The sequence below is a fragment of the Pteropus vampyrus genome, unplaced genomic scaffold, assembly GCF_000151845.1.
Source record: "Pteropus vampyrus isolate Shadow unplaced genomic scaffold, Pvam_2.0 Scaffold3, whole genome shotgun sequence".
Lineage (NCBI taxonomy): Eukaryota > Metazoa > Chordata > Mammalia > Chiroptera > Pteropodidae > Pteropus > Pteropus vampyrus.
In genome coordinates this window covers 23,235,842-23,246,809 of record NW_011888784.1, presented here as the reverse complement: position 1 = coordinate 23,246,809, position 10,968 = coordinate 23,235,842, and the positions used below count along the sequence as shown (strand labels likewise).

Below are 10,968 nucleotides of genomic sequence, written 5' to 3'. Positions count from 1 at the left end.
AAGTGTTCCTGGGCACAGGTGTGGAGTAAATACGTGCATCGAAGGACCTCATTTAAAAGAAGAATAATGAGCCTCTGTTTTCTCTAACTTGAACAACTATCACAGCTCTTGCCCTCCCCCAAGCATGTTCTTGTCAAAATCTTTCATCCTTAGGGGTTCATGACTCAGCACGTTTTTTCTGGAATTGCCATTCGGAAGCTCTGACACAAAACAAAACAAAAATACATGCTGTTCTTCCACAAATCAAATAGAATCCACTTTGTAAATTAAATTGCTATGGGAATTTGGACTTTTATATATTTTTTTTCCTTAAGAACTCATCATCCGAGCTGCTTGGAAGGCAGGCCTGGAATTGGGCAGAAAGCAAAATGCTCCCATTTGTTTACTGAGCACTAATTGGCTTGGCTCGGGGCCCTTCCCCCACTGCCTTCCCAGGAGGCCTTTGAGATTTACTCTTGAGGGAGTGTAATTCATTGCCAGGTCTTCTGGGATTCTATTCCCAGCAGGTCTCCGTGATATTAGTAGCTTCTTTAATACATACATTTCTTGTCCTAAAGAGTCATTTACTTTTATTCTCTCACTCTGCAAAAAAATTTAAAATATATATGTATTTTTAAATGTTTTATCAAGCTTTTTTTGAGTGATAGACTAAAACCTTTGGTAAACAGCTTGTTTTAAATAATGAATAATTAACCACAAAGTGCTGTCCTGTTGTAGGCTACTTTAAAACTACGAAGCCACAGATATATGCCTGTTTTTCTTTCTGGAAAAGTTCCTATTGTGATAAGGCAAGTTGTTATTCCTCCATCTAAGATCTGAGAACTCCTGAACATCTATAGGTTTAATAGGACGTTTCTAAGTGTAGGCCAAATGACTCTAGGACCTTAATAACAAAGACCAGGAGGGACCCATTTTATCAACCTCTAAAGGGTGATGGGCCAAGGTCAGCAACTCATTTGCATACAGCCTCTAAGGCTGCTGAGAAGGTGCCTTTTGAGAACTCTTGGGCAGGATCTCCTCCTGATGGAAATGTATCTCCCTAAAGGTGAACAAGGCTCAGTGGAAGAATCATCTGAGGCCAAGGCCATGCTACACAGAGAGTCAGGATGAACTCAGGTACCTGTACAGAACTGTAGAGTACTGGTTTGTCTGATGAAATGAAATAATATATAGAACCTACCTCTGCCCAAGACAAAACGGCTGTAACCTCCATGGGGTGTTTTAGCAGTCACTAGCTGAGAAGCATAAGCAGAGACCAGAACTGTGTCTGTGCCTTGTTTCCAAAGCCCTGGGAAGTGATATGAACCAAGGAAAAGTAACAACAGGAGCATCAAAGAGCCCTAGAAGCCAGCTCTGATGGAACTAGGAATAGATGTCCCAAAGAAACCTGGACAAAAAAGGGGGTTCTATGGAAAGTAATTTTAAGACAGGACATCACTTGTAAAATTCTTAATCTTTTAGCAGGGAAATAAAATAGGACATCTCTTGCAGAGTTAATCTTGTTAGTAACTCTAGTTAAGTTTTCTTCCCTCCTTTCTTTGGAAAAAAGGCCCTCTTCTTCAAATCCTGATAATTACCCTGGTGACTCAGATCCTCTGGCTATTGATAAGGGTCATCGGCCCATTGTTAAGCAGAAATGGTGTTAAGCCAGGCAGGGCCCTTAGAGTCTGAGGGGCGAGAGGACTTTAAGCCAAAGGTCTTTCTTTTTCACACTTTAAGAAACATATTAACCAAGCCTGTTTCCCTTTACTCACTTAATAGGCAAATCAATAATAGAAATTATTAGATGTATGATTTAAATAACGAGTTTATATTTTCTTTTCCTTATCTAGGGACTGAGGTAGAAACCCAAGACCCCACCCTGACTGAGGCGGGAAGGGAAAGAGCTCCATGAAACTCCTGTAGGCAGGGACTACAGCTGTTCTCAGCAGGAAGCAGATATAGAAGAAGAGAACTCCTGTCCTTCAACATCCATACTAATAATAAGGGGGTTTATGGCTCTTAGAAAAGAGGTAGGCAAGAAAGTTAGTTAGGGGGTTTCAGATCTGCCTGAAAGACACTGAGGTCATCCTATCTTAGAAGGGGTCCGCCCTAATCCGCCCACAATTAAGCAAGCCAGAAAGCATCTTTTTTAACTTACACAAAGAAACAAGTAGGCAGAGATTTAGGTACCAGTTTAAGCCAGTCACTCGCACCTGCGCAAGGAAGACCCCAATGACCTTCAACTCACCTGAGTCTCATTATACCATCATTATAATATGATACATGTGTCCAGAAGTTCATTAATATTAGAACAGACTGAATTCCGAGAACAAACATGCACAGAAAACAAAATGATGAATCACTGAGTCCTGTCAATCTTAGTTGTCAATCAAAGAAGCCCACTCCTCTAAGAAAAGTAACCACCTACAGCAAAAAAGGGATAAAGACCCTGAAGTCTTTGTTACCAGGCCTTTTGAGCCACTTCTCTTGCTTAGGCCCACTTCCAAGGGAAGTGTACTTTCCCTTCTAATAAAACTTTTCTTTTCTACTGTATTTCGGTGTCTTACTCAATTCTTTGTTCGAGACATCAAGAACCTAGACAGCACACTGGGAGAAGACCCCACTCTCTGGTAACAATTTCATAGGGTGACCTAATCATAAATTTGTAACTAGGCAGGTTGTGGTGGGTAGTCACATCCTAGGACTACAGCTTCTTTACTAAAAGGCTCATCTTTGCCTTAAGCAAGCCCTGTCCATTGTTTGTATGCATCTAGTTTAACATACCTTTGAAATAAGCAGAAACCAACCACAAGAGAGAACTGTAATCTTAACTTACTGTAATCCAATCCCCAACTTGCTTTCTCCCACCTCGATGTAATATTTCTTACTTTCCCTCTTTAATTTTAAATATGTAAAATAAGCTGCAAACTGTTATTCTCTAAAGCAGGGGTCCCCAAACCCCTGGCTGCGTACTGGTGCTGGTTTGTGGCCTATTTAGGAACTGGACCGCACAGCAGGAGGTGAGTGACGGAGGGCAAGGGAGCGAAGCTTCATCTGCATTTGCAGCTGCTCCCCAGCACTAGCATCACCGCCTCGGCTCCCACTCAGATCATCAGGCATTAGATTCATAGGAGCACCGCTCCCTGGTGCCAAAAAGATTGGGGACCGCTGCTCTAGAGCATTTGAGAGCTTGCTCCCTGGCGTATGTCATAAGTTTGGTTCAAAGAGACTCTTATAAAAAGTCTCTACAAGTTTGATGTTTCTTATATAGACAGACTTGAGAGTAAGTGTGTGTGTGTGTGTGTGTGTGCGTGTGCGTGTGTGTGTGTGTGTGTGTGTGTGAGAGAGAGAGAGAGAGAGAGAGAGAGAGAGAGAGAGAGAGAGAGAGAAGGTGAAATCTTTACTACCTCAGCCACAGCCCTCTGAGGCACAGCTATAAATCATCTCAGGAAGACCTTTTTCAGGACCCAGTCATCCCAGTCTTTCCAGAAAGACCTGAAAATTGTAAACTGTTGTTTTTAGGCAAGAGGAAGTTTGCAGGGCTTTTTCAGGAAGTTCGAGGTAGACTTTCTGGGTAGGTTCTTGGCTTTGCCTTAGGGGTTTTCAGGAAAGGTGTGGGCTTAATGGAGATAGTAGTTCAGTGCTTATAGCTAGTACAGTTCTGCAAGTAGCGCCCCCGCAGGAAATCTGGTGGCGGCCATGGGCTCTTGTAACTACCTGGGGCCTGGTAAGCTAGACTTCTGGGATAGGCGGAAACAAGAAAATAGACTGGCATAGGAGGGGGAAGCATGGGATCTGGAGTCGAACAGAGCACGCTTTGAGTTCCTAGCTCCTCCAGTTATCCATTTACTGGATGCGTAATCTTAGTTTGGTTTGTTAAATTCTCTGAGCTTTATTTTTTGTTAATGGTGAATTGCATTGTTGGAAGTTTTAGAGGTAATAGACTCAAAGTATCCAGTGTGTAGTAGTTCCCTAAAAAAAAGTAGAAATTATTTTTAGCCCTTGCTTCCGTAAGTGGCATATTAGAAAGTGAACTCCAGTATCACAAAAACTAGAAGATATATGGCAAAATAGTAAATATACATTGAAAATGGTAGATTGAATTCTTGTCTCACTGGTATATGATTTGGGCATATTGGCAAGCTATTTTTCAGCAAACAATTCTGTGTGTGGTGGTGGTGGTACAGGACAATGTGTCACTCCTGAGAGGCTGTCCTAGATGCTAGAAATAACAAGGAAAAGAAAGGCTCTCGCCCTGAGGAGTTCATGGTTAGTAGGAGCAACTGACATCCAATTAAGTATAAATGCAGAAGCCATTTTAAAAATATTCCTTGTTGACTTATGAATTTATTCGATAAATTTTTACTTGGCACTCGCCATGTGGCAGGTGTACAGGCGATGAGGTGATGGTGATGGGACAGATGTGGTCCTTGTGTTCACAATGATTTATCAAAGCGAAAATTAAGATCCCATGGAACTACAGTTAGTATTTGTGCTTTAGGGTCAACTTTCTGAGATTGTCCTGGGGGGATGGGAATATATACATATTTGCTATTGTAGTGGATGTTACAGCATGCCATCCAGGGGCTGAATACTCATTCCCCTAGGGGCTAGGATTGGCTGCCTGGGGCTCAGAGCTGAGTCCTGGCTCTGGGAACTGCCTTCAGCTAAAAAGATTGCACTTCCTCCACAGGGGAAGCCAGAATTCAATGACCCTGGCCTCAGTGACTGATGAATGGCCTCCTTGACTCAGTTGGGACAACTCTGAAGTGCCATCCCAGCTCTGGAGCTTCCTGTAGGAACCGAAGCCTCTGTTGCATGACACCTCAACTTCTTCCTCTGCTCAATTCTGTTTCCCCCGCACCCTTACAGTTGCTTTTACTGGGAAACACTCTCCAGTAAACTTCCTGCGTGCAAACTCCATTGCATAGTCTGATTTTTACCAGGAAACTTGACTGAAGACAACTGTAATCCCAATTCAGTGAGATAATGCCTGCACACAAGATCATCAGAGCAGAGAGGAAGGGGAGACATTTTTCTTGAGGATCTTTATGTGCCCAGTATGGTTCCAGTTACTTCATAGCCATATCTTGTCTTGTCTAAGTTCCAAAGACTTTGACAAAGACTGGGTGTCATCAGGCAAGGCTGGCTGCTTGACTATCAAGATACCACAAAGATGCCTTTTATCTTCGTACATTTGCAGTTTGACTCTCTTGTGGCAGGTCCAGATAGTTCATTTCTTATTCACCCCACACATATTAACTGAGTACCTAGTATGTGTCGGGCACTCTCCCACACACCAAGGATGTAACTGTGAGCAAGGCAGACAAGCTTCCTAATTTCTTTGAGCTTGTCAGGGCCCTGGAGCTAGTTGCAACAGAAGCCTAAGCTCCTAAGAGAAGCTATGAAACTGGGACGGCCCTTTAGCATTGTCGCAATTGAGTTTAATCACCTTTAACTCATGCCAAGATCCCAAAAGAATGGATTAGGGACAAAAATGCCAATTTATTAATTCGTATGAGAAAAAAACAGCCAACAGGACTGGACCTTCCAGTTCACTTGTTAGTTGCTCTTTCTCTGTAGGTAAGTCTATGGGAAGCTAAATAATAATTGAAGATGTTGAAAGTTCTTGGTTCAGGGCATTGTGACTCACTGAATGATGTGATTGTTTAATAGCATTATGAAAAGACAGCCTGGTTCAACCTTTACCACTCTAAGGAACTGCCTCTGGACGGTGCAAAGCTGGGCATGACTAGATTTGCCTCGACGGTGATCATCTTGTACATGCACTATGGCTGATCAACCCCTGTCCTCTTCCCTGATATACTGATGCTTTTAATCAAGTCACAGCCAAGTATTACTGGTCAGAGCCACTGTATATATGTGTGCTTGGGGGCTTTATATTTGATCGTGTATTATATTGCTCAGGAGGCAATCTACTTGGGCAGTACTTCACTTTTGCTGAGGGAGCCACCGTCATCATGAGACAGATGAGGAAACCTAGGAGTCAACTGAGTTAAGCAGTGTGCTCAAGGTCACCCTGACAGTGGCTCAGGTACAGGCACAGAGCCTGTCTGTCTATGGAGACAGAAAGGTGAATGTCCATATGGAAATGATCTGATCCACCCTCATAACCTCACAGAAGATAGGGTCCAGAAAACAACTCTCCTTTCTCATTGTTTACACCTAGAAATTCATGACATCACTTCTGCCCCTTGAAAGCAAGAAGGTATTTACTATGTAACCAGAACTTAAATGTTAGAAAGAACCTTCTTCTGTGTTGTCCAATAAAGTAGCCACTAGAAACGTGTGGCTATTGAGCCCTTGAAATATGACTTATCTAAATTGAGATGTGATGTAAGTATAAAGTACACACTATATTTTAAAGACAGTACAAAAAATAAAATACTTAATAATTTAAAGTGTTGATTATATGTCTAATGATTATTTTATGACTAGATGATAATATTTTGTATATATTAGGTTAAAATTATTAAAATTAATTTCATCTGTTTCTTTTAACTTTTTAAATCTGGCTATGAGAAAATTTAAGATCACACATATGGCTCAAATTATATATGTATTGGGCAGCACTATTCTAGATATTGCCTTCCAAAAACGTATTTAAAAATTTTTTACCACTTCTTATATTTAGTTGATATGAATCTTAAGTCTCTTTTAATTTAAAGATTTCTCTTTGATCTATTTATGGAAGAAATCAGGTTTGTCCTGTAGAGTAATCCACATTCTGGATTGTTGATTTCACCATCCCCCCACTCTCCATGTCATTTAATATATTTCTTTGTACCCTGTATTACTGGGAACTGGTAGTTGTATCTAGAGGCTTGATCAGGTTCAGGTTTGATTATTTTGGAAGGAAAAATTCATTGATGGGTGTGTACTTTCATCAAGAGGCACTAAATACCTGATTGTCTCATTATTTTTGGTGTTAAGAATGAGTGGTGGATCCAGTATGATCATCCATTATAAATGTCCTCATAATATTTCCTTCACGTAAGCATTGTGTGTGCTCCTTATTTCATCAGGAGTTGCAAAATGATGATACTCTATCATTCCTTGGTTTATTAACTGACATACTTCTCTATAAAGAGAAGATTTCCCTTGTCAACTATCGATTTTCCCAAGGAACAGTAGATATTGTTAAGGGTTGAAAATTTTCAAGTGAGCCAACTAGCTAAGTCAGCTACAGGGAAGAAATATCTTTAGATACCAGAAGTTGTCCTACTTTCTTGAGTGTGGTTTAGGAGGTGTATTGTATAAGATATGAAGATGGCCAATGTCTGCTTCTGTAATCCACTTACTTGTTAACCAGAGTGTGGTACTAGGTGACATATTGTGCTAATGGCCAACTTCTGCTTCTGTAATCTGCTTGCTTGCTCTAGGCTTTATAACTGCCTCACTCTCAAACCCCGGGGCTGATCTCCTCTAACCCTGCGTGGTAGAGAGTCAGTCGCCGGCCGGCTAATAAAGGCTCATAATTAATCTCAATTGGCTCCTTGGGTCTTAGAATCGTTTGCGCCATAACAATGTAAGAAAAGCACAATACATATTTGATTCTTTCTTTTTATTTATCAGTTTCAGAAAAAAATAAGTCGGTTTTCTGTTATCCTCCAAATGTCACCAGCAAGTTCTGCCCCCACCCACAGGGGAAAGCATCTTTATGAACTCATGAATTTTAAATTTGAAGAGATATGAGGTTTCTAGCAATTGCAATTTTTGTCTTTTTTAATGCTTGGATTTTTCCCATCGACTCCTGAGTCCAAATGACTCGAGCTCAATAGTCTTTGCTAGTTTCTTTATTTCCTGAAATGACAAGATATTTTAGGCTAATCTTGTACATTTTCGGCCACAGATCTGGAATTAGCTATTCCTCCAAGGACGCCCTTTGGAGATTTTTTATTTTTATTTTTTTAACTTGGAACAGATTAGAGATGGTGAGAAGTAATCTGACTCTGGATAGATTTTTAAGGCAGAGCCAAGACGATCTGTTGATGGGTTTGATATGGATATGAGAGAAAGGCAAGAATGATTCCAGGATTTTCGTTTCAGCAACTGAAAGGATGGAGTTGCCATTCGCTGAGATAGAAGATGTTTTGCCGGTTGTAAAATAAGAGTTCTGCTATGGATATGTTAACCTTGAGATACCTATCTCAAGGTTAGATGTTGAGTAGGCAATTGGATGCACAGGCATAAAGTTCAGGGTCACTATCTGTGCATCTGGGAGTCATAAATGACATATAAAGAAGAGGGTCAAGCACTAGGTCTGGGAATTCCATCATTTAGAAATATGGAAGGAAAGAGGGAACCAACAAGGGAAGTGAAAAGAAGCAAGTTGATAAGATAGGAGGAAAAAGAGAGAATTGCATCTCTGAAGCCAGGTGAAGAAAATCCTTCAAAAAGGAGGGAGGGATCAACTGTGCTAAATGATGCTGATGGGTCAAGTAGGGTGAGGACTGTACACACATAGCTGGCATAAGCAGTGTGGTAACTTGCTGGTCTGGTAACCTGATAAGTAGTTTGGAGGAGTTAGCACATAAGGGTCTTATTGTGTGTGCACGAGGAAGGCCATGAATATAAACCCTAAAAGAGATCGTTCTTATGTATGATGAAAATATTAACTCTGTTGACTGACTTGGGCCTGGTGCTATTTCGCCCAAAATTACTATTTCCGTCCCTACGAGAGATTTAAACGCAAGACCAATTAGTTTTGCTTTGCCTCATGGCCAAAATGAATTCCTGACTTTAATCATCTGTGATAATCACCTCTGGACATGACCTGAGGTAGTGTGGACAGAGCATTACAAACTCATCCATAGTCCTGGGAAAACAACTTGAAATGTCTGTCTGATTAACAAATGGTCCCTCGAATTCTTTCCTATGAAAGTTATTTCTCCTGTGTTAAATAAACTAAGACAAGCCATTTCCACTGGGCCTATTGAGTGGCAGGTGCTCAGGATGAGGTTGGAAAGCAATAACCCTCTTCCATGTTATAGCAATGCCTGGTTTACAAAGTGCTTTCTTGTGCAGTATCACATTTCATTCTTATAACAACCACATGATTGCCAGGCAATCCACATGTAAGCCAGGCAGATGACGCTGTCACCATTGCACGGGGGAGGGAACTGAGGACTCCAGTGGCTGAGGAATTGCTTTAGGGCACAGAGCTGGAACATCCGACCACCTATCTCCTCCTCAGTCAGATTATACTGGCTAACTCAGGCCTATTGCACTTCATTAAGAGAGCAGCAACCCAGGTCTGCTCCCCCATCAAGTCTTCCTGGTAACAGGAAGGAAAGAAGGACAATATTTAGCCTTCACTGTGGTACTTCAACAGCCTGAGGCTGCCCCCCCACCCCCCAGTGTCTGAAAGTCATTAGCTCTGGCTAGAGCTCTGCTTTCTTCTCCGGCTCCTTTGGGATTGTCTGGTTTTCACAGGTTGTGCCTCACAGTTTGATGGAGGTGACAAGCCTATCAGGTCGTGCTGGATAACATCTACTTCTGTTAAAATCAAGTGTAGCTCCTTTTAAAACCAAGAGATTACAGCATTAGATGAAATGACATATTAGATAAAATAACAGATGGCTCCTCAGTTTGTGTTCCTGACATTATATAACTTTGCTTCCATTTCCAAGAATGTTCCAGAACTAATTTTAGAGACTGTAATTCACATATTAATGTTCTTAGTCAAAACAAATGAAATACATCTATATGTGATGCTTGGATGGGAGGGCATTAAAGGGGACATTTGGAGCCGAGGCAGTGGAATCAATGAAGCTGAATTTTTTCTGAAAGCTGATCATTCCTCCTTTAAGATGTTTTAATGCCTGTAAAAAGGCACCGAGATGAGATCACTAGCATCCTCAAGCAGCAAACATATAGTGAGTATCTGAGAGCTTGCAGAATGTAGGGCACTCGTCTGATTACTGATTACACAGTAAAGCGCATTGACATATGACAGGTTTCATTGTTTCAGGTTAACTTCCAGCTTTCTAGCTCTATACACTTAATGAAGTTGCTAAAGACATCCTGAACTTAGAGGGGAGAAGGGGCAGATGAGAATTCCTCCACAAATCACATCTGACATTGTAGTCCTGAGGGCCAAGTATTATATGACAGTCTACATGAAGGAAAGGAAAAAAAGACTGTGGGAAAAATGGGCGGTGAAGCCGCACATGGTCTGAGTAGTTTTCCTTCAGTCCAACAATCAGTGTGTATCCAGAGAGGCATGCGGGGGGTGGGAGGGGAGAAGACAAGGGTAAGGGGCTGCATGCCCCTGGGAGCCCTCAAATCAGATAGGCTTCCTCAAAAGGAGTGAATACACATTTGATGAAGTCTTGGTAAAGCCCCTCTCCTATGCTCATGACGGAGATGTCAAAGTAAACTATTCATAGTCAATTTGGCAGTATCTATCAAAATTAAAAGGTAGACCTTGATCAAGCAACTTCACTGTTAAGGATTTGTACCAGTCTTGTAGACGTGTGCAAAGGAGCACACAGTACACACTGCAGCACTGTTTTTAAGAGCAAAGCTGGAAACAACTTCAATGGCTAAGAAGGGGCTTGATAAACACATTATATTATATTGATACAGTGAATTGTTGTGCAATTGAAGATGATAATAAACTGAGATGCACTGATATGGAATGTGTTTCAAGACTTATTAAGTTAAAGTGTAAGCGTGTGCACATGTAAGCATTGTGCTACATGAATACAAAGAGGAAAGGTCTCTGCTCTCCAGGAATTTACAATTTAGCGTGGTACGGATGGTAACAATAATGCAATGGGGCAGTGTTACAGAAGGAGGTGGGTTGCAAGCTGCAATGGACCAGTGAAAAAACTGGGTCTAAAACTCTCTTAGCAAGTCTTCAGCTTACAGGAGGTAGAGCCAAAGCTGCTGATGAAATGAGGAGTAACAATTTCATCTCACTTGGCCAGTAGGAGTCATTTAGGAAAATGGGAGGAGAAT

At 41.4% G+C, this 10,968-nt stretch overlaps 1 pseudogene; it reads left to right on the top strand.

The window, feature by feature from the left end:
- The first annotated feature begins 9,845 nt into the window (after nt 1–9,845).
- The window catches only part of LOC105293754, a 6,590-nt pseudogene continuing 5,467 nt past the window's right edge, over nt 9,846–10,968 (top strand).